This window comes from Drosophila yakuba, unplaced genomic scaffold (assembly GCF_016746365.2).
Source record: "Drosophila yakuba strain Tai18E2 unplaced genomic scaffold, Prin_Dyak_Tai18E2_2.1 Segkk10_quiver_pilon_scaf, whole genome shotgun sequence".
Lineage (NCBI taxonomy): Eukaryota > Metazoa > Arthropoda > Insecta > Diptera > Drosophilidae > Drosophila > Drosophila yakuba.
The window spans coordinates 35,123-59,875 of record NW_025048783.1 but is presented as its reverse complement, the minus strand read 5'-3'; positions in this window follow the sequence as shown (position 1 = coordinate 59,875).

Sequence of the window (24,753 nt, the reverse complement as noted above, 5' to 3'; positions counted from 1 at the left end):
TCGATTTAAGGAGCATTCACAGACTGCAGACTGCACAGACTGCAATGGGGAAGTCAGAAAAGGAGGGCGAGCTATGGGTTTGGATGCAGGTAAATAGCCGCTTGACTTTCTCGATAATAGGTTCAAAGAGTCATAAATATTTGATTTTATGGAGACAGATCACAGATAATCTGAAATACATATCTCTGTAGGGAATTAGTTCGGATGACCGCAGTCAGGGATCATGAAATTATTGGTGACTACTAGTCATTGTTACTTTATAAGTAACATTTTGCAAGGCGTACATTTAAAACGTGGGTAGCCTTAAGCTGAAAGTCGCTATGACTTCAGATTGTTTAGATTTTCTTCTCAACGGCTCCATAGCTTTTAGATGAAAGTAGCTGGAATATAAGGGAACGACGGTTTTTTAACGGTTTTATGATTATATGACCCTATAACCAGTTTGTTTGATATTTCTAAATATTTCTCAACTAATAATCCAACCACCAGTTACCTTCCCAGAAAATTGAGGACACAGTATGGTGCATAGCCTTGAACAGAAGTCTGACCCCCACCCTTGCGATCATCCTTATGACTGCTTGTGCGCGCAGGTACAGATAATTTGGCTTCTGACGTCGTTGTTGTTGCTGTTGCGGCTGCTGCTGATGAGTTCCTCCAGAAATGAAAAGTCACGGGATCGACTTCAATTTCGCACTTTATTACAACACTTGTAAATTAAGACTAACTTAAACCTAACATTGGAAATGCCGCGGGACCGCGGAGTGGTGAATACCTTGCGGGAAGGAGGGAGAGCGAGAGGAGAGAAGGAGAGCGCGAGGAGAGAAGGAGAGCGCGAGGAGAGAAGGAGAGCGCGAGCAGCGGTGCTTGCGAGCCGTGGAGGAGCTTGGAGTACAAGCATTGGCCGCTTACACTGCCGCTCAACTGTTTGCGCCCTTCTGGCGTGAACATTCTCCCCCCCCTTGCGTAGGCAAAGGTATCCCTGGCCGGCTAGACAGCAGGATCGGCCTCTTCACTCCGTGCACGCTCCAGAAACGGTCCATCCGAACACCTTGTTCTGCGCGACGGGCAACCCATCCTCAATCTTTAGGAACCCCGGTTGGATCAGATTGGCATATACATCTGATCCCAACACGAGGGAGATGGTGGCCGGCCGGTGGAAGCGCTCTTCCGCGAGACGAACACCGTCAAACTTGGCCCTTGCGGCGTCGCTCAGAGCTCGGATGGGTGTCCGGATCCTTAGGCTGGGTTCGATCTTCAAGACGACGTTGAGTCGGAAGGTGCTTGTTCGGGACCGGAGTGTCACCGAGCAGACCTCGTCGTCTCCCAGCCGTGTGATGGGCAGCCGGAACGCAGCCGCCAACGACCGGTCGATGCTGCTCACCGGCATGCATGGGTCGATCATGGCCCCGGTCTCGAAAGTCTTCGAGCCCGTGTCCAGCACGACGACGGCTGTAGCCTTCTGCTGCCCCGTTGCCACCGACGGAGACGCGACGGAGACCTTCGGACGCGGGCGATTGTTGGCGACTGGGGCTGGTGGCGGAGTGCGGGAAATCCGGACCGGACGAGGTGCAGCGGGGTGGCGCTCTCTGCGCGTCGGAGCTGGTAGCTCTGCCGGGGTCGGAGCGGGGAGGACCTCGTGCATGTGGAGTAGAGTGTGGTGGTCTCCTCCACACTTCTTGCATCCGTCTTGGCTGCGGCAGTCTCCTCCTGAGTGCTGATGGGCGAGGCAGTTCGAGCAGTACTTAATAATAAGTACTGCCCGAAGGCGCTTTTCAGCGCTCAGTTTGTGGAACCTCTTGCACTTCCGAAGAGGATGGATTCCAGAGCAGACTCGGCAGCGGTAGGATTTAATACCTCGAGTACGTCTGCTCTCCAACGACTGGGTGGCACGAGGACGAGGAGCCATTATTTTAGGAAGTGAGTAGTAAGTCTGCCAATAAAAGAAATAAAAAGCTTAGTATGAGCCAACTACTATTTGGGCCCCGGAATGGGGGAAGTGCCCTAATCCCTAGGAACGGAGGACTCTTTGTCCTCCATCGGTAGGAGAATAACCTTGTGGACAGGGCGTTTTATGGTGCCCCGAGACGTACGGATCTCAACGACTCGAATGCGGTCGTCGGCTCCTGGAAAGGCAGAAACGATTCTGCCGAGCCGCCATTCGTTCGGTGGTAGATTGTCCTCCTTGACAACTACCATATCGTCGGCTTGGAGGTTCCTGGTCGGAAATTGCCATTTGTGTCGTTTATGGAGTTCTTTAAGATACTCCTCTTTCCACCGTGCACTAAACTGCTGATGTTGTGCCTTGAGGTGTTGCCATCGATTTATTATCGACTTGGCTTCGCCCTTTATCTCGGGTTCCGCCGTGGAAAGCAACGGCCCTCCAATAAGGAAATGGCCTGGTGTGAGGGCCAGCAAATCTGAGGGATCTTCGGACATAGGGGAGAGGGGTCTAGAGTTGAGGCAAGCCTCAATCTTAGCGAGAAGCGTCGCCAGCTCCTCAAATGTGTATTTGCGGGCTGACGTCGATTTAAGGAACAGGGTTTTAAAGCTTTTCACCCCTGCTTCCCACAAACCCCCCATATGTGGAGCCCCTGGTGGGATGAACCGCCATACGAGTCCCTGATGGCTATATGCATCAGTCACGGACTCTTTGGTAGCTTGGAGAAAGTCCCTGGAAATCAAAGTTGCCGCCCCCACAAAGGTCTTACCATTATCCGAATGGACCCGCTGAGGACAACCGCGCCTTGCTACGAAACGAGCAAAGGCCGCTAGAAATTTCTCGGTTGTTAGATCGGAAGTGGGTTCCAAATGGATAGCCTTCGTGGAAAAGCACACAAACACACAAACATAACCCTTCGTTATGAGACAACCTCTCCCTGTATAATTATACCCGTTACTCGTAGAGTAAAAGGGTATACTAGATTCGTTGAAAAGTATGTAACAGGCAGAAGGAAGCGTTTCCGACCATATAAAGTATATATATTCTTGATCAGGATCAATAGCCGAGTCGATCTGGCCATGTCCGTCTGTCCGTCCGTCTGTCCGTCTGTCCGTCCGTCTGTCCGTCTGTCTGTCCGTCTGTCCGTCCGTATGAACGTCGAGATCTCAGGAACTACTAAAGCTAGAAAGTTGAGATTAAGCATACAAGCTCCAGGGACATAGAAGCAGCGCAAGTTTGTCGATTCATGTTGCCACGCCCACTCTAACGCCCACAAACCGCCCAAAACTGCCACGCCCTCACTTTTGAAAAATGTTTTGAAATTTTTTCACTTTTGTATTAGTCTTGTAATTTTCTACCGATTTATCAAGAAACGTTCTGCCACGCCCACTATAACGCCTACAAACCGCCAAAAACTGTATTTAAGACTCTCCTTTTCCATTCCACTAGCTGAGTAACGGGTATCAGATAGTCGGGGAACTCGACTATACGTTCTCTCTTGTTTTTTATTTCGAAAGGGCCGGCATAGTCGACACCCGTGTAGATGAACGCCCTCGAGAAGGAGACTCTATTTGTCGGGAAATCGCCCATCAGCTGTGTTTGGAGTCTCTTCTTGTAAATCGTGCAAATCTTACACGGATTGACCACAGCCTTCACCAGATTCTTGATTTTAGGAATCCAATACTTCGATCGGATCAGGCGTACGATCAATTGACTACCGCCATGAAGAGTAATCTGGTGGGTAAATTGGACGATGAGGCGCGACAGTCTACAGTCATAGGGGAGAATAATCGGATGACGTTCATCATATTGCAGGGTTTTGGAGGCAGTGAGACAGCCGCACGCCCTTAAAAGGCCGTGTTGGTCAATGACCGGGAACAAATTCACCAAAGGACTTGACACTGGAAGAGGCCTTTTCTCGGTCAGATGCTGAAGCTCTTGGCCATATGCTCTGCGCTGCGCAATGGAGGTCAGAGTTCGTTCTGCCTCCCGGATCTCTTCACTTGTAGGCCGTGAATTGGGCAAGAACGAACCTTTGCGGCAGCGTTTAAGGAAGCGTTGAACACAGACCAGAACTCGCAGGGCCTTGTCCAATTTGGAGAAACGTTCGAGAAAGTCGATGGACAGGGCCTTGACAAAATGCACTTTGACCGCGCGCTGCTCTAGCTCTGTCACTGGAAGAGTGTCGCTTTGTGCTGGCCATAGCTCTCGTGGCCCTTGCAGCCACTCTGGTCCGTGCCACCAGAGATGGTTTTCTGCCAGTTCATGTAGGGATACGCCTCGACAGGCTAGATCGGCGGAGTTTTGTTCTGAGCGAACGTGTGCCCAACAGTCGACTGGCGTCGCCTGCGTGATCTTGGCAACTCTGTTGGCCACAAATGTGGTCCAGTTGCACGCAGGCTTTCGTAGCCAGGCTAAGACGATTGTGGAATCTGTCCAGCAGCGGATATCTGAATTGGCGGAGGGCATGTGCGGAAGGATTGTTGTCACCATTTCGGTTAACAGCACGGCACCACAGAGCTCTAGCCGAGGAAGGGAGACGGTTTTTACCGGGGCCACTCGTGTTTTGGCTGTAAGCAGGCGAGTCAGGATCTTTTGCCCCATCTCGACGCGGATGTATATAGCCGCTCCATAGGCTCTCTGAGACGCGTCACAGAAACCGTGGTGCTCTATGATTACCTCAGGCTGGTACCAGATCCATTTCGAAACGCGGCTCTGGTTGAGGTCGGAATGCTCGTCTAAAAACGATTGCCACCGCTGACTCATTTCAGTGGGAAGCTTATCGTCCCAGCCTAAGTTCTGCAACCAAATCTCCTGCATGAACATTTTTGAACGGGTTATGAACGGCGCGAGCCACCCCGCAGGATCGAACAACCTAGCGATTTGGGACAAAACTTCTCGCTTTGTATAGGAGGGTTCCACAACTATTTCGGGGGGAACGAAATAGAATTCGTCGGACTTTGCCCTCCACCGAATACCGAGCGTCTTGGCCGTGCTTTCGGCATTGATGTCGAGGAACTCGCTATGAAGGAGGTGTTCGGCCGGGACGGAGGTGTTCGAGGTCCACTTTCTTAGCGGAAACCCGGAGGCACTTAGGGCTGCTTGCAACTCTCGAATCGAACTTTGGGCTTCGTTTACGGAATTCGCCCCTGCCAGAACGTCGTCGACGTACATGTGCTGCTGGATGATGTGGCTGGCATTTGGAAATGGCGCTTGGATATCCTCTGCCAGCTGTTGCAAGACTCGAATGGCGAGGAAGGGGGCGCAGTTGACCCCGAAGGTAACTGTTTTTAGTTCAAAGTCTCGGATATCTCCTTCCTTGTTTCGGAACAGAATTCTTTGAAACGGGGTAGTTTTGGATCGACCCAGATCTGACGATACATTTTCGTAATGTCTGCACTGAAGACGTATTGAAAATAACGCCATTTCAGGACCTGGATCGTTAGATCGGGTTGTAAGACTGGACCAGCATGAAGGATATCATTTAAGCTGGTCCCATTTGCCGACGGACTTGAAGCGTTGAATACAACGCGAAGCTTTGTAGTGGTGCTTTCGGGCTTAACTACCGCGTGATGAGGAAGATGATACGAGGGAGAATTGTGAGTCGGCGGAACTTCTTTCATATGACCCAGATCCAGGTACTCCTGGATCACGCTGTCATATTGCTCTTTTAAGGGAAAGTCTTTTTTTTAACGATTTTCGTTTCTAAGAAACTGAGCTAACGCAATGGATCTTGAATATCCTAAATCGGATCCGGTATTCTCGGGGTCCCGGAACGGGAGCGTCACCACGTACCTCCCGCTTGCGTCTTTTGTTGTTGTTTGGAGGAAGTTCCTTTCACAATAGGAGTCCGACTCTTTTACCATCTTTACTGGTAGATTCTCCACCTCCCAGAACTTGCTGAGAAGCGTGTCGAGCGAATCAGGGTCGCCTATTTGGTGCACCTGGGTCGTGAAGGATGCGACCCGTTTCGGCTTACCCTTGGAAATCGGCCCCGTTAGCACCCACCCGAAAATAGTTTCTTGGCCCAGGAGCGAGCCGCAAATATTTTGTTGGGTGCCATCCATCATTATGGATGGTAGAATGTCGGCCCCGATCAGTACATCAATTTGAGAGCTCTCAAAAAAGGTGGGATCTGCCCAGCGGAGTGCGGGCAGGTCCTTCAAAGAATTCCGAGGGATCGGATAGGAGGGCAGTTTGCCTGAGAGCTCCGGAAGGACGTACGCTTCAGTGTCTAACTGTAGACCTGGCTTAGTAGGAGAGCGAATCCCGAAGTGACACAGCTTCGAGGATTTCGCGGAGACCGAATGATTTAACCCGGAGACTTGGGTCTGGGTGTTGCGGAATGGCAACTTGATGAGGTTGAACAGGCGTTCTGAAATGAACGTCGCCTCGGATCCCGAGTCGATTAAGGCTCGGGCTCGGTAGTTCGTCCCCAAATGGCACATGTCAATGATCGCTGTGCTCAGTAGGACGGCTGAAGTGGCGGACGCGAAAAAAGTTTGCACCGCTGAGGTGCTTGCCGATGCATTTCTGCTGGAGGGTCTCGAAGGTTGCTGTGTAGGGGGCGAGGTTGAGGAACTCGCATTTTCGGAATTTGGAGGGCTGCGATGCAGCAGCGTATGGTGCCTGCCCTTACTTGTAAAGCAGCTGTGTGTACTTGTGCAGTCACGTAGCTGGTGACCTCTGGCACAACAATTCAGACATAGCTGCTTCTTTTTTATATAGCCGGAGCGCGAGTCAACAGACATTTGAAGAAAACGCGGGCACAATCTGACCGGATGGTTCTCCTTAGAACATAAGTCACACCCTTTCTGTTTGGTGCTGACCTTTGTCTCGAAGGATTGAAGCCTTTTTGGAACTGCCTGAGTCGGTTTCATATCTTTGATGGCTTCCAATGTCCGATACCTTTCGCTCAGGAAGGCATTCATTTCTTCCCAAGCTGGGATCTCGGATTTGGCAGTTAGCGACTGTTCCCATAAGGAACTTGAGCTGGCTGTTAACTAAAAGTCGCTTGTTTTGGAACCGATCTCGAAGCGCCTCCCACGCTGAAGCAAAACCATCATTCGTAAGAGGAGATTTCGCCACGATGGCTTTTGCTTCGCCACTTGTTTTCGTTAGGAGATGGAATAGCTTCTCGACCGGAGTCAGCCTGGGGTTGTTTACGTAAATTGCCGTGAATAGGTCCCGGAAAGTGGGCCATCGGAGGTAGTCGCCATCGAAGACTTCCGTGTCGCCTGGAGGTAAGCGGCAGCCGGACGAAATTAGCGGCTGAGATGGTGCTTGCGCGACTTGAGGCGTTGCTCTGTCGATTGTTTCGCCAATTTGTGCTGCACATGACTCGTATACTGAGTAGCAGTAGTCATATTTGGCCTGGAGAATAGACACTGTGTCGAGGGATCCTTCTTGGGCCATTAGGTCAGAGCATGTTTCGTACTCTCTTTCCACTTTGTCCCATAAGGCTCGCACCTGTTGCAGACGGACTTGTAACGTGTGTAGGGACGGAGAGGCTTGATCAGGAGTGTTGATCTTCGCTTCGAAAAGGCTTACGCGATCGCTGACGGCGATGAATTTATGCAACGCTGCGGTTGCGGGCGTTGGCTGCTCAGAGGATGCCATTTTCTTTGTGGTAGAGCGTGTGACGCGGAGGAAATCAGTCCCGACAGCGGAGGGACTCTCGGATTTTCTCGATAGGGAAATGACAATCCTAGGAGTTGTCTTAGAACTGGTCGATGGCAAAACCTTTGCTTTCGGAGAGGGAGTCGCGGTCTTGACCCTGGGACTAACGGACTTGGGTGCTGGCTTACCGCGAGTGGATAGCGGAGATTGCGGGTTAAACTTTTGTTCTGTTCCAGGTGCGGGTGTCTTTTTCTTGTCTCCCTCTAGGGGCATGCTCAGCTATGCCCTAGGAGAAGGAAGTCAAGAAGGCCTGCCCGCCGCAAAAAATGTGGAATCGAAAAAGAACCAGACACAGAGAGCACCCAAATCTGGATGGACAAAGAATCCCGTCGGAATTCGGGAGAAAGTTGCAATTGGGATCTGGAAACAATAGCTCAAATTTATAAAAAAAACTATGAATTGCAATTTCTAGAAAAATAGCTAAAAAAAAGCTACCATCTGGGGTCTGGATAATAGCCAATGATTTATAAAAAATCGCTACCGATTGGAAATCCCGAAAAAAAATAGCTAATATAGAAAATAGCTATAAATTGGAATTTATGGAAAAAAATAGCTAAATAATAGCTACCAGATGCAGTCTGGATAATAGCCAATAATTTATAAAAAATCGCTACCGACTTGAGATCCCGAAAAAATAGCTAATATATAGAAAATAGCTATAAATTTGAATTTATGGAAAAAAAATAGCTACCAGATGGAGTCTGGGTAATAGCCAATAATTTATAAAAAATCGCTACCGACTTGAGATCCCGAAAAAAAATAGCTAATATATAGAAAATAGCTATAAATTTGATTTTTTATAAAAAATAGCTAAAAAATAGCTAACGAATAGAGTTCGGATGATAGCTAATAATTTATAAAAATAGCTACCGGATTTAGGACCACCACGAAAAATCGCGACAAACGGATGCGAAACATAAACACCAAAAAAAAACCAACAAACACGCCAAAAAGCCAAGTTGGGAGGCTGATAAATTTGGGTGGAACTGATAAATAATTATTTTAATTTAGGAACCAAAAATAGGAGCCAGAAATAGCTTGTAAAAAATTATTATTTGGCTTAAATAATTATTAAATAATCGGGTCAGTTTTTTTTTAATTTTGTCGTCGAACTTATTTATTTTATTTTATGTTTCGATTCTAGGGTATTCTCTCGTCGCTATGCGCCGGTTTTTGTCAGGGCAATAAAGAACAAAGAGGAGACGAAAGAACTTGCACTTGGCAAGCCTATGTAAGTCGCGTCTGTTTGTATGTATGTATGTATTCTTTGGAGTTTAAACATATATATGTAATGTAATAACGGAAGAAACAAGTCAGGTTTTATTTTATTCTGTATGTCGAGATTTGTGTTTTATTTTGAGCCAAGAGATAAAAATTGTTCTCAGTTCGCATTCGATGTTATTTATTATTTTTGGTAATATATTTATTTTGTGTATTAAATTGGTTAAATCTATGGAGTGATTTTTATATATGTATGTAGATGTAAATTTTATTGGAATATGTAATTGTATATTTATATGTGTATGGATATATGTGTATGGATATATATGTATGGATATGTATATTTATGGGTATGTATAATTTTATGTGTATGTAAAATTTTGCTGAATATGTATATGTGGTTTGTATTTTTTATTGAGGCAAAAAAAACAGCAGTTTAGCAGCGGACGATAATAGTGAATTTTGGACAGTGTTTTAAAAAAAATGTATATATATATATGTATATGCGCTTGGATACCAGCGGATCACCGTGAGACGAATTTGGGGGCCGGTATTGGCAAAGTGCTTTTTTATGCACTTAAAAAAAAGAAGTAATCACGGTGGCTGGGCGCATGTACTTATATATTTTCACTTAATTTTTACTTTTCACTTGATACGGATGGACGGAAAGAATAACGCCGTTGGAAAAAACGAAAATGGCGACCACGGACGGAATAGGATATAAAGCCGTACTTATCTTGATTTTTTCCGCAAGGAGCGCTGGTAGGATGAGGATGTATCCGGCTCGAAGGACCATCGACTTCAATTTCGCACTTAACTAGACTAACTTAAACCTAACATTGGGAATGCCGCGGGACCGCGGAGTGGTGAATACCTTGCGGGAAGGAGGGAGAGCGAGAGGAGAGAAGGAGAGCGCGAGGAGAGAAGAAGAGCGCGAGCAGCGGTGCTTGCGAGCCGTGGAGGAGCTTGGAGTACAAGCATTGGCCGCTTACACTGCCGCTCAACTGTTTGCGCCCTTCTGGCGTGAACAATCGCAAGGGTGGGGGTGAGATTTCTGTTCAAGGCTATGCACCTTACTGTGTCCTCAATTTTCTGGGAAGGAAACTGGTGGTTGGATTATTAGTTGAGAAATATCAAACAAACTGGTTATAGGGTCGTGTATACGTATATATAAAAAATCATATAATCATAAAACCGTTAAAAAACCGTCGTTCCCGTATATTTCAGCTACTTCCGGTCTCTGTCAACCTTATTCCGTCGTGGGAATCGATTGCTGCATTCCTGGAGCAGCGATGTAGGACTTTGGAGGCCGTGGATTGCGCCATGGCAACCTATGCGCCAGGCGTTCAGGTGGGCAGAAATCGTTCGACGCTAGTTGCTACCACCCAAAATTCTCTTGGTTGCATGCTTTGCCATAGTACAGAGCATGCCATATATTATTGCCTGCAATTTAGAGACTTAGCGCCAGTAGATCGACTGCGCGAGGCAAAGAGGCTAGCACTTTGCCTAAATTGCCTAAAGGCAGGTCATCAGCTACGGCAATGCAGCTCGAGCCGCTGCCGCACCTGTCTTCAAGCTCCCACACTGAGCCTTCTGCCCCGCTTTCGACTTCTTCTACTCTAATTGCCCAGGATCTCGGTAGTGACCTTGTGCTGCTAGCCACTGCAACCGTTCTAGTGCAGAATCGGTCGGGACTGTTCGTTCCCTGCAGGGCCTTGTTAGATTCTGGCTCTCAACTGCAATTGGTCACCTCTCGGTTTGCAAATAAACTGAAACTTAAGAGGTCGAGGTCGTCCGGCTCCGTCACTGGAATCGGGGATTCCAATTTTGCGACTGATGGAATTGCGATGCGGTCTGTCACTTCGGATTTCTCAACGAGCATAACAGCAGTTATCGCTCCCAATGTCACGGATCGCCAGCTAAGTTTTAATGTGGACATTGGGAACTGGAAGATTCGAGAAAACCTGCAGCTCGCCGACCCGGAATTTCATAAAGCTCAGCGTGTTGACCTGTTTATAGGAGCTAGCCTGTTTTATGAGCTGCTGTGCGTAGGTCAGATAAAGTTGTTGCCAGGACTGCCAGTGCTTCATAAAACTCGTCTGGGCTGGGTTGTGTCTGGAGGCTGCGCGCGCCCTTGCGGGAGCGCCTTAATAGCTTCTCGCGTTCCTTCTTTAGCCAGCAAGGAAAACAGCATTGATGTTGAACTTGATTCACTTCTGCAGCGCTTTTGGGAGGTAGAAAATTGTCCCGGCCCAATAGTTCAAGCCACTAAGGAGGAGCTGGATTGTGAGGGCCACTTTGTTAAAAATTACACCCGACTGCCAGCTGGCGATTACTCGGTACGGTTGCCGCTAAAACTCCATTTGGACTCTTTAGGAGATTCCTATCCTCAGGCTTTGCGGAGATTCCTGTCGCTGGAATGGAAGCTTACAAAGCACCCTGTCTTGAGGGTTAAATATGCGGCGTTCATGAAGGAATATCGTGATCTGGGACATATGTCGCCTGTGCCTGCCTCCGAGGTCAGCTCGTGCCGATATTTGTTACCACATCACTGCGTCATGAAGGAGGATAGCACTACCAGAAAGCTTCGCGTTGTCTTTGACGGATCAGCTGCCACTTCCACTGGTTTCTCGCTTAACGATGTGTTAATGGCCGGCCCGGTCATCCAGCCCCAACCTATTTCACATCCTAATTCGATTTCGCTCACACCCAGTTGCCGTTACAGGAGATATATGTAAAATGTACCGATGTGTAAGGGTCTCGCAAGAAGATAGCTATTTGCAGTGCATTGTATAGAGGGACTCCCCGATCGATGACCTTCAAGTATACAAACTCGACACAGTTACCTACGGCACCAAACCAGCCTCCTTCTTGTCCGTAAGGGCTATGCAGCAGTTGCCAATCGATGAGCAGGCATCGTTTCCAATTGAATCAGAAATCCTTCGACGCGATTTTTACGTGGATGATCTTATCTCCGGCTCAGGCACGGTAAAGGATGCTATCAGCATAATGCAGCAGACGGCTGGCATTCTTGCGAAGGGCAAGCTTAAGCTAAGGAAATGGTGCTCTAACATTCCGCTTGTGCTGGACGGTGTGCCCGCCGAGGACAAGGAGTCATTCATGAAGTTTGAAGCTGGTAGCGATTTCACCAAAACTTTAGGTCTCGCTTGGGATCCCGCCTCCGACCAGCTATTGTTTTCGTTCTCTGCCTTTCAGTCGCCATTGAGACCCTGCAGGCGCTCTGTTTTGTCTGCGATTGCTAAATTTTACGATCCTCTCGGCCTGGTCGGTCCGGTAATCACAAGGTGTAAAGTCTTTTTGCAGCAGCTCTGCAAGGAAAAGCTGTCCTGGGATGAAAGCCTCCCGGAAACTCATAACACGAAATGGCTTAATATATGTCGCAGTTTTGAAACAATACGTCATGTTAGTTTCCCTCGGTTCGTGTTTAGCGCAGAGTCTGGTCTTGAGGTGCATGGTTTTTGTGATGCAAGCATTGATGCCTATGGAGCCTGCGTTTATGTGGTTTCTAAAGGGAATCAAAGTATTAGCCGTTTGCTTTGTTCGAAGTCACGCATAGCTTCGTTGAAGACCATAACAGTACCAACGCTGAAGCTTTGTGGTGCGGATCTTCTGGCTAAAATCATGAGGGAAATAGTAGGCTTGAAAGTATTTAAAGGACGCTACTATTGTTGGTGCGACTCGACGGTGGCACTTTCCTGGATCCGAGATGAGCCCGCCAGGTTCAACATATTTGTGGCAAATAGGGTTGCTGCCATTCAGGAGCTGACAGATGCCACGGCTTGGCGTTATGTTCCAACAGCGTTAAATCCGGCTGACATCTTATCCAGAGGATCCCTCCCGTCTGAGCCTAGCGAGTCGTCACTCTGGGCTCATGGACCCATCTATCTTACGGAGCCTGAAAGAGATTGGCCAACAGTTGTTTTTCCTGACAAGCCGGTGCTTGAGCTTCGTCGAAATGTGTTCATCGTAAAGTCACCGAACGTGGATGTAATTGCTAGCTCCAAATTTGCAAATTCTTACCCCTCACTGCAACGAGTGTTTGCATAAATTTACAAATTTTGTAGTGGAATTCGTCATCCTGGGGGCTCACCGTCGCACCCATTCAAGAGGGTACCCAGATGATGCAGCGTTTGGTGCAGCGCGCGCATTTACGGGAGGACATGCAGTCCCTAAAAACGCTGGGAAGAGTTTCTTCGTCTAGTCCCATATCCTCGCTTTCGCCGTTCCTAGATCAATTTGGACTTATTAGAGTAGGCGGAATTCGTCATTGGACTTTGATGGCCGCCACCCGAAAATCCTATCAAGGTCCCATCCGGTGACTCTGGCGATTATTTCGCATTACCATGAAACCAATCTTCATGCCGGACCTCGAGCTCTTCTGGGTGCAATTTGATTTCAATATTGGTCTATTGGGGGAGGAAGACGGTTACCAAGGCCGTGAACAGATGCATCAGATGTTTTCGGATTAAGCCACGGCTGATAAAGTACATAATGGCGGACCTTCCCAAGGAGCGCTTGGAAGGATCTCACGCTTTTGAGGTTGCTGGTAAAGACTTCTGTGGACCCTTCTTTCACAAGTCGGATACTCGCAACAAGCCTGCGGTTAAATGCTACGTCTGCGAATTTATATGCTTTGCAGCCAAGGCAGTGCACCTGGAGCTGATCAAGGATCTCTCGACAGTTGCGTTTCTGTGCGGACTCAAGATGTTCATATGCACCCGGCGGAAGCCGAAGCAAATTTGGTCAGACAACGCCACCAATTTTGTCGGCGCCAAGAATGAACTTCTGAAACTTCGAAGGTTATTTCTCAGCAGCGAGCATCAAGGCTTCATTCAGAATTTTTGCCTTTCGGAGAGGATAGACTGGCGGTTTATCCCTCCACGGTCGCCCCATTTCGGTGGACTTTGAGAAGCAGCGGTGAAAACGACAAAGCATCATTTCTACCGCGCTGTTATTAACTCCAGACCTTTAGTTCCCATTTCAGACAACCCTGCCGATCTGAACGTCCTCACTCCTGCGCATTGTCTCAATGGTGGTCCGCCCTCGTCGTTTGACGAGCCAGCTATAACGGGCCTAAACTATAATCGGCTTGACTCTTGGCAGCGCATTTCCTTTCTTCAGCAAGTCTTTTGGTCGCGATGGAAGGAAGAATACTTGACGTTGCTCCAGCAGCGCTCCAAGTGGCGCACCCCAAAGCCTGGCGTAGCCGTGGACAGCGTCGTTCTTGTTAAGGACGAGAATCTACCCCCAATGAGATGGCCTTTGGCGAGAGTCATGCAGTTGATTCCTGGCAGAGACGGCGTCACTCGAGTTGCAAAATTGAGGACCGCGTCTGGAGTAATAAGGCGGGCAGTGAACAAGCTGTGTCTGCTTCCCCTTGAGAACTCTGTTGGAAACAAAGCTTCCAACGGGGGGAGAATGTTGGGTCATGCAGCCACCAAAACTGTGCTGTAGACTAATTTTATAGTCTTAATATTGTAAGCCGAAATCTCTCTCTCTCTCTTTGTAATCTGCCTACATCAGGCTCGGGCCCCGCATTTCGGCTGTCTGTCCCGCCAATTGTCATTTCTATCGTTTTTCGGCAAAGACTCAACTTGTGAATTTGATATAGCTCTTGGTCGGCCCTAGCTGCCAGTATAATAAACAAAACCAACTGTATCGAAAAATATTCAGCTATTTATTATTTGCAACAGCTATTGAAAAAGCTCAATAGCTAAACAATACCGGTTACTCGTAGAGTAAAAGGGTATACTAGATTCGTTGAAAAGTATGTAACCAGGCATAAGGAAGCGTTTCCGACCATATGAAGTAAAGTATATTCTTGATCAGGATCAATAGTCGAGACGATCTGGCCATGTCCGTCTGTCTGTCTGTCCGTATGTCTGTCCGTATGAACGTTGAGATCTCAGGATTGTACAAAAGCTACAAAGTTGAGATTAAGCATACAGAGTCCAGAGATATAGACGCAGCGCAAGTGTGTCGATTCATGCAGCCATGCCCACCCCAACGCCCACAAACCGCCCAAAACTTTTTAAAAAAGTTTTGATATTTTTTCATTTTTGTATTGGTCTTGTAAATTTCTATCGATGCTTTTTGGCACGCCCACTCTAACGCCCACAAACCGCCAAATAGTGTCAGTGTTGAAGACTCTCCTTCGCACTTTCACTAGCTGAGTAACGGGTATCAGGTAGTCGGGGAACTTGACTATAGCCTTCTCTCTTGTTTTTATATCTTCTTTTTATTTTAATAAACTATTACTTTGTGTTTCGAAATGTGTATTAAATTTTTTCTAATGAGAACAACAACGAGAAAATATTTAAATTGAAAATCAGGTCTTGCAGTATCAATATTAATAGTGGGTACAAAATGACGCCAAAGAGAATATACCCGAGGAATACAGGGTAGTACGGCGTTTCGCTAATCTAAGCACGCCAAACGAAAAGGTGCCAAACAACAACAACGTAAGCACCGGTGCACAAGCTAAAACTAAAAGTTTACCGCTGCAGCTGCTGGTATATTAGGCTATTAGGCATTGACCTCAACTATTAGTGCGAGTTTGATCCAGGGAGTGGGAGACGGTGGCGACAGTGATTGAAGTAATGAATACAATTACAGTAAATTTCGACTTTTCTTATATTTCCATATTATCACAATTAAAGCCTAACTTAAGGAAGGTTGGCGAAGGCGGGGCGAATTCGTAAGGAGCGAGAGAGAGCTTTCTGCCTTCGCTCTTAACTAACTTACACTAGACTTCAAATTTTACTCCATACAAAAAAAAAAAAATAATTATAATAATAAATCCTGGAGCTTCAGCCAACAATGTGGCTTTTGACTACACTGATTTGTAAATAGCGTTTATAAATTTAATCAATTCGTTTATACAGGTTTGAGCTACTCTACAGCTTAATTTTGTATAATTGTATCCTATTAGTCTCCGAATCTTTCAATTAATTATACCCGTTAATCGTAGAGTAATAGAATATACTAGATTCGTTGAAAAGTAGGCAGAAGGAAGCCTTTCCGACCATAAAATGGATATAGGCGACCGTCTGTCTGTCCGACCGTCCACAGTGGCGCCTGAGATATTTTTGGGTTACAAAAATCATAACTTTTGAACCATTTGAGATATTTTCATACATGAAAGGTAATTTTAATACCTTTCGATTAAGACGCAGCGCAAGTTTTTCGATTCATGTTGCCACGCCCACTCTAACGCCCACAAACCGCCCAAAACTGCCACGCCCACCCTTTAAAAAAATGTTATAATATTTTTCATTTTTGTATTGGTCTTGTAAATTTCTATCGATTTGCCAACAAACTTTTTGCCACGCCCACAAACCGCCTAAAACTGCCACGCCCACACTTTTAAAAAATTTAAAATGTTATAATATTTTTCATTTTTGTATTGGTCTTGTAAATTTCTATCGATTTGCCAAAAAACTTATTGCCACGCCCACTCTAACGCCCACAAACCGCCAAAAACTGTGTGTTGAAGACTCTCCTTCGCACTTCCACCAGCTGAGTAACGGATAGTCGGGAAACTCGACTATAGCGTTCTCTCTTGTTTTTATTAGTAAATTATAAATTTCTACCGATTTGCAAACGCACACGAACCCCCCATAACTGCCACGTCCATAGTTAACGCCCAAAAATTGTCAGTGCTGAAGACTCCCATTCGCACTTTCACTAGCTGAGTAACGGGTATCAGATAGTCGGGGAACTCGACTATAGCGTTCTCTCTTGTTTTTATATCTTGTTTTTATTTATGTTTTTATTTATTATTTATGTTTCGAAATGTGTATTAAATTTTTTCTAATGAGAACAACAACGAAAAAATATTTAAATTGAAAATCAGGTCATGCAGTATTAATATTAATAGTGGGTACAAAATGACGCCAAAGAGTAGTACGGCGTTCCGCTAATCTAAGCGCGCCAAACAAAAGGTGCCAAACAAAAGGTGCCAAACAAAAGGTGCCAAACAACAACGTACGTAAGCACCGGTGCACAAGCGAAAACGAAAAGTTCACCGCTGCTGGTATATTAGGCTATTAGGCATTTACCCGCACTATTAATGCGAGTTGGATCCAAGGATTGGGAGACGGTGGCGACAGTGATTGAAGTAATGAATACAATAACAGTAAATTACCGTAAATTTCGACTTTACTTATATTTCCATATTATCGCATTTAAAGCTTAGCTTAACGAAGATTAGTCTCCGAATCTTTCAATTATTTATACCTTTTAATCGTAGAGTAAAAGAGTATACTAGGTTCGTTGAAAAGTAAGCCGAAGGAAGCCCTTCCGACCATATAATGGATATAGCCGACCGTCTGTCAGTCCGACCGTCCCACAGTGGCGCCTGAGATATTTTTGGGTTACAAAAATCATAACTTTTGCACCAGTTGAGATATTTTCATACATGAAAGGTAATTTTAATACCTTTCGATTAAGTGGTCATACAATATGGTGTGATGAATAGTAGATTTTATTTTCGAAAATTAATGTTTTTGGAGGCAGTTCTTTCAATTTCTATCCAATTTCGAAAAATACTTTTCATTTGTTTTCTCTGAAAATGCTAATATGGTACATATTTAATGTTTTAAAAACAAAAAATAAATAAATTTTAAAGAAAATAATTTTTGTTCTTTTTTATTTTGTCAATTTTTCATATATTTTTACCTTTTATTTAAAAATAATTAAAAAAATTCATTCAATTTTTCTTAATTTTATATTTTTGAAAAATAGTTAGTCATTATACATTCATTTAAAATCATTACAAAGTCAGGGATTGAAAAACAAGCCGCCAATACAGGAAATAATGTATGCCCGCCATACAATTTCGTACTGCGCAGCAACTGCGCTTATAGCTGAATTTGCTCTAAGCCGCCCCTTTTTTTGAGCTGAGTTGAAAGTATCTTTTGGCTGGGAAATTCGTGGTGGGACGTGAGGGACCCGATCTCTTTTGATTCTGATAAAGAACATATTCAAGAACAACACCGATTTATTTTCTCCATCAAAGTTGAAAACAAGAGACAACTCTATAGTCGAGTTCCCCGACTATCTGGTACCCGTTACTCAGCTAGTGGAAGTGCAAAGGAGAAATTTCCATACTGACAGTTTTTGGCGGTTTGTGGGCGTTAGAGTGGGCGTGGCAAAAGGTTTTTTGGCAAATCTATGGAAATTTACAAGACTAATACAAAAATGAAGAAATATTAAATTAGTTTTCAAATGTGTAGGCGTGGCAGTTTTGGGCGGTTTGTGGGCGTTAGAGTGGGCATAATCTCAACTTGTAGCTTTTGTAGTTCCTGAGATCTCAACGTTCATATGGACGGACATACAGACGGACAGACAGACGGACATGGCCAGATCGTATAGATCGAACATATATACTTTATATGGTCGAAAACGCTTCGTTCTGCCTGTTACTTACTTTTTAACGAATCTAAAACACCCTTTTTACTCTATTATTTGGTAGCCGTGCATTAACACTTTATGGACCGTTGCCGATGTTGGAAATCATGGATACAAGGACATCTATTGAGTTATGGTGAAAAGGTGAAAGCTTCCCACTTTTGTGTTCATTTCAACCTTTTTCTCTGTGATTAAGTCGAATTTTCGTCGAAAAATCGGCTGGCTGGCCCAATGCACATTGCAATGTGCAGTGGTCGGAAATCCAAAATTCCTGACCAAAAATCAAAAAACCAATATTTTTCGTTTATTGTAACATCTTTATAGGAGTTGGGGTCGCTGATTACGAAAATGATAAAAAAATCAAAATTCAAAATGGCGGATCCAAAACGGAGGACATTTTTTGGCAAAAATAGTGCGCTGGTGCTAAAATTCAGATCATAAGTGTTTTCTTGGGTCGCTGATTACCAAAATCACATAAAAAAAATCAAAATTCAAAATAATGGATATTTTTTTCAAGAAGAACGACATGTTCCATGGAATATTATTTATTCGTTCTCTTATCTGTTATTACATATATATATTACAAAAGTACAATTTCTTCAAGTACATAATTATGTACGGTTGTGGATAATATTTAATTCAATAAAAGTCCATTTTGCAAATAGCTTGTACAAGATATGCGCGGTGCGCGCCTCAAACAATATCGTTTGCAGGCAAAATATGCAAGAATATGCAGGTAATTCTAACGGATTCCTTTTTTGGGTTGAGCCTGGATTCATAACTAACTACAAAATTTTACAAAAATAAACAATTCGGCGCGCTGACCTTTGATTGTTAATAACTCCTTTAAAAATGCATGTAATTGATTTCCGCAAAAAATAATAATATTCTACATACCTCCAGGAACAACCTCCATTTGGCGCGAACGTTTTTATAAAGAACTTTATCACGATTTTCGTCAAGCGCACGAAACAGGTTAGGTTGCGCGATCTCACACGTGGAGCAATGACGGGCAAGTTTAAGTGTGTGCCCACAGGATGGTATTGAATTTATCGACACAACCTTTTGGATTATGACACTTTAATGCCATCTGTTGAAGATGGCTCTGTTACCGACCTCTGTCGGTATCTTTCGATTTTTGATTTTTGGCCAGGAATTTTGGATATTCGACCACAGTGCGACGGCGTGTTCAGGATTACTATTAGTCGGCGTGATCAGGATTTTTTAATCCCAAACTTTTTAATTGTAATTTGACGGAATGAACATCGTCGGCGTGCTCTGAATTTTTTGATCTCAAACGTTTCAATTTTAATTAGGCGGAATTAACATCGTCGGCGCGCTCGAGATTATAAGATCTCCAGCTATAATTACTTCTTTCTGCAATAACTTAGTCAGTTTTATATTCTATTTGATTGCTAAAGTTTTTTTTTATAATATATTCCTTTAATGGAAGAGCATTATTTTCTCCAATTAATCGCAAAGTTTTTTTCTACTCATTGTCATAACTTTCTAGTTTTTCTTTTTTTCCATTATATTTCAGAATTCCTTTTTCTACATCTATTTTAGCTCCAATTTTCCTTAATAGATTGTACCCAATTAATAAGTCAGATTCTAAACCTTCTATTTCATAAAATATATGTTTCGCTTCAAATATTGTTAATATATGGTAATATTTTATAATTGAGTATCCATGAACTGTAGATACTTGTTCTTGTGAATTGGTAATTCTTTTTATAAATTCCATTCTTGATATAGCAAGAGGAGGCCCCTGTCGATTAATAATTTTAGTTGTTTTATTTGCATTTCTGTCTATTCCTGTTATATGTGGTATTCCGCTGTAGGACTTTGATTTAAAAAGTGATCCTCATCAATGTTATATATTCTCATACCTTGTTATTATTATAAGTGAACCGGTGCATTGCCGTTAATGTGAACATCAGCGAAAACCAGCAACAGCATAAAGTTTCCTTACAAGTGCTCACTCCAAGTAATCTGAGAGCCGAATAGCAGCGAAAGTGTGCCACAAAAGAAAAGAAAACTTTTATATATATGCATACTTCACTTAGTGATTTTTTTTATTTTGGTTTTTATTATTGTTCGGTTACAATTAATTGGTGCACGAAGGTATATGTATGTATGTATAACTCCATCACTATATATATATGTACCCACCCAGGATCCAACGCGTCGAGATCTCATCGCTTTTCTCTATATTCGAGTTTTCTCTATATTCATATGTATACATATATTCTCGTGCTCATTTCATTTGTAAACCATTAGTATATTTGTGTCAGGTTTAAAGAAAAATATTTTATTGTTAGCCCCTTCAGGCAATTTATTTCATTAATAGAAGTTAAATATTTTGTGTTTAATATTGTCCTAAATAAAAATTATTTTTCAGCGACGAGTATCCGCCTTGTTTTGGTTAGGCAAAAAAAAGAGCCCTCAGAGCGACGTTCGTAGTCGTGAATAGCCAGTAATTTTTGTTGACGTGCGCACCCTTGCTTGGTGATGAATTCGATACTCCTAGCTAAAAACAATTATTGCCAACTTATCATAATTTTTGTATGCTAGCTTTTTAATTCTTTTTTGTATTACATGGCTCTAGCCAAAAATCTATTACTCAATAAAATTATTATTGCTATTATTGTAACTACAACAAAATGTGTAGGTAAACATTTCCAGAACGGGTACTGACGCGAGAAGTGAAGTAGGTCAAAAACGATGACATAACATTTGGCGGACAACCTTGACAAAAAGGGGATCGTATTGCGCGGCCCGCGACGATCCATCAGGCATGCGGACGCATGAAGGGAAGGGAACGTGTCCAAAACATTGCCCGATCGTTTTACGATCAAGCTACAGCTTGTGGGGCAGTGAGGACTGCTGACTGACGAACGGTACGAACTGTTTCACACTGTTTCCACAAATACCTAGCAGTGAACCGTCTGCTGAAATCCTCGGCGACCAAAAAGCCTTTGGAAATTCAATAGAAAATAATCAGTACATTGCATTTTCTAATAAAGCGGAACATATAAGCGAAAACTCTTAGTAGTTTAAGGAGTGACGAAAATTCCTCGCTGGCATCCAACACATTGGAAGTCCAAGCAGCGGTCAATCCGACTGCAGTCTTCCTTGCTTCCTGACGCAAGACTTCATCGTCCAGCTCGAAAATTGTATTCTTGGGTCAGTTTTCCTCTTTATCTATCAGAAATAGTGGTCCAGTGAACCAGATTGACTGCCAATATCGTCCACGTCACAACCTCTAGAAACTATATCTGCTGGGTTCTGCCTTGTGGGAATATACCGCCTTGTAGATTCTCCTGACTATTCTTGATGCTCCGCTACCCTGTTAGAACGTCGACAACGAAGATGGATGAGATTAAATCCAGTAAAGAGTAACTACAGAATCCGACCGGTATACAATTCGTTCGATGGGGATTTTGAATAAGGGTCACGTTCGATAAAGAGTTTTAATAAGGGTTTGATTATATGACAAAGATCTGCGAGAATGTGAGCGGCGCATAACTCAAGCCTTGGGAGCGTTACATTGATAATTTATAAATTTCGACAGTTATAAGAATATAAGCGCAAGCTCCATAAGCCCTCATGGATGCATCGGCAAGGGCATGTAACAGCACCGGTGACATCGGGTCGGTATGCACGAACCGAGGAATGTATATCTCATTCTGTTGAGACAGAGTGCTTTTTAGCATATTCCAAGCTATTTCCAAATGCATCGGAATCGACTCATCCCAATCTAACTTTTTAGGCTGAAGTTCCTGCAATAGGACCTTTCTTTTAATGACAATGGGACTTAATAAGCATAATAATGTCAAAACACTTCGATTTCACTGACAGTTTGATCCGTTTTCTCGCTCGGAGACCCATGACAGAAGTGTCAAGCTTGAACTTGAAGGCTTTTGCGCTAGGCAACCACGATATTCCTAACGCCTTAGTTGACTTTGAATCCGAAATAGGTATTGTCCTAACTGTGCACTCAGATGAATTGACCTCAGGTGAGTTTGAAGACCAATTTGTCTTCAGCTCCTCTACGCATGCAGCACCAGTTAATATGTCATGGACGTAAAATCGGATCCAATTATGTTGGCAGCTCTAGGGAATGAAAATCTTACAGATTCACTTAACCTTTTCAAACACCGAATAGCCAGAAATGAGGCCATATGTAATGGTGTTGAGCTTGTAAAATCTCAAAAATTCAGAGGGGTCTCTCCTTCACACTATGAGTTGAAACTTCCTATCCGCTTCATGGACCATCTCCTGACATCTTTACATCTTTTTTACATCGGCAGTCAGAGCATATCTGTGCAGCCGGAAGCGGAGTAGCGTGGAGTTTGGATCGGACTTAAACGGCAGCCTAACATCAAACCGACCTGATGGCAATACCTGAGAAGTCTTCCTGTAAAGATCTTCACATTATTTGTGCTCAGGCGACAGAATTTTGTTTGGATTTGCCATTTCCTCCAGTGATCAAAATTTCTGTAGTGTGCTGTTAATCGATTCTAACTGTTGTTCACTATAACTTAAACTATTGAGAACTTATTTCGGGACTGCAGATTTGTAGTTTGACAACCAAACCAAGAAGGGTCTTTTGTAAAGTTGGATAGTCAGGACCTTGTCTGATTTGACCAGCAGCTAGCAATTCGAAAAATGATTCTGCTCCTATCAACATCAATTTTTTGTGACTTATAGAAATAAGGGGCTAAGTCTTTCGAATATTCCAATCACTGCCGTTTACCGAATGATCAGGATGGTAACCGGAGATAGATCCAAAACCGAACGAAAACTCAATACCATTTATTTTCGACGTCACCACAATGTGTATCTCTTTTCTGACTTGAGAATTGGACTCGCCAATACTATGTAAAGTTGATATACGACTCCTGCCTACAAATACAACGCTAAGCTGTTGTCAGGCACTGTGTATCTCGACACTTTTTGCCTTTGCATTTTGAAACAGTATGGCCTTTGAACAGAAAATTGATACATAAGGAGGCAGACATAACAAACTCAAACCTTTGCATTACAGAGAGACGCCCAAGTGAGCTACAGTGGTCCGTCCTTTTCGCTCTTGGTGACTTGGTAAGCTTTAATTGTTCCTAAAGATTCACCAGAAAGACATGAAATTAAATGGTTACATTTTTCGATAACTGGAGTGCTAGCGCCTTGATGAACAAAAGTTTCAAAAGGGCTGATGAAACTTTTGAATTCCGAATAATCTCCACTTAATTTTGGCAATGACAAATACGAAGGTCGCGCATAAGCTGGGGATACAGAAGCTGATCCCGAAGTTTTGCTAAAGCTTGCAGTCTTTTAGACAGATATCGGAGACATTATTTTTGCCTTGGTCTTCAAAATACTCGAAAGAGTATTTTTGCGCAGAGTATTGACTGTACTGGACGAGGCCAGACTGATCCTTGATGACTAGTTTGGCTTTAGACGCTGCCACGGAACACCGGAGCAGTGCCACCGGCTTGTCGGACGATTCCTGGAGACATTCGAGCAAAGGAAATACTGCAGTGCTGTAATGCGGAATGTAAAGCAGGCATTCGACAGGGTATGGCATCCTGGACTCCTCCATAAACTAAAAACCTGGCTCCCAAGCCCCCACTTTACCCTCCTTAAATCCTACACCGAGGAAAGACCATTCCGAGTGATGTGCGGAAGTGCAATGAGCTCACCCAGACTGATCACAACTGTAGTTCCGCAAGGCAGCGTGCTCGAACCAATCCTCTAAACCATATATACCGCAGACCTTCCCATCATTCCCTCCAGGAACTTAACAATAGCCACATCTGCAGATCGATCGATCGTCGACGTTTGAAGACGTGTTTTTATTGAGCTCCGCACAAATCGGTTGTTTTAAGTGAAGTGAATGACTAATAATATAAACTTAATAAATAACCCGAAAGCGAAAGAGACGTTCTCTCTTTTAGCTCCTCTTTTAGCTCCGACACAAGCCCCGCTACTCCCAACCACAACAGCTGGAGCAATAACGACAACCCGCTCTATCTCGTCGTCGGCTGCACCCGCTCACGCTCTTACTGAGACAGCGAAAGCAAAACCGCAAGCAACATACGGTACTGCTACACTACCAGCAAAACGAAACGAAAACGTAAACAAAGAAGCTGGGTCGACCTAGCAGACTGGAAGGAACCGCTACATTACAATAAAGCGAAAGCTTACCCCGGAAAATTCAGATTCATAAAACTACCCTGATCAACAATGTAGCCCCTGAAAGTACCAACAGATTCGCTATGCTGGCATATACAGCTGAGGACGTGCCGCTGGGATCTGTTGATACCGAACCGAAGAAAACAAAGCCTCCTCCAATATACATCCGCGAGAAGAGCACAATCGGTCTGTTAAATACTTTGATCGAGCTCATTGGAAAAGATAGCTTCCATATAATTCCCCTTGTAAGAGGTACTATCAATGAAATCAAACTTCAAACAAAAACG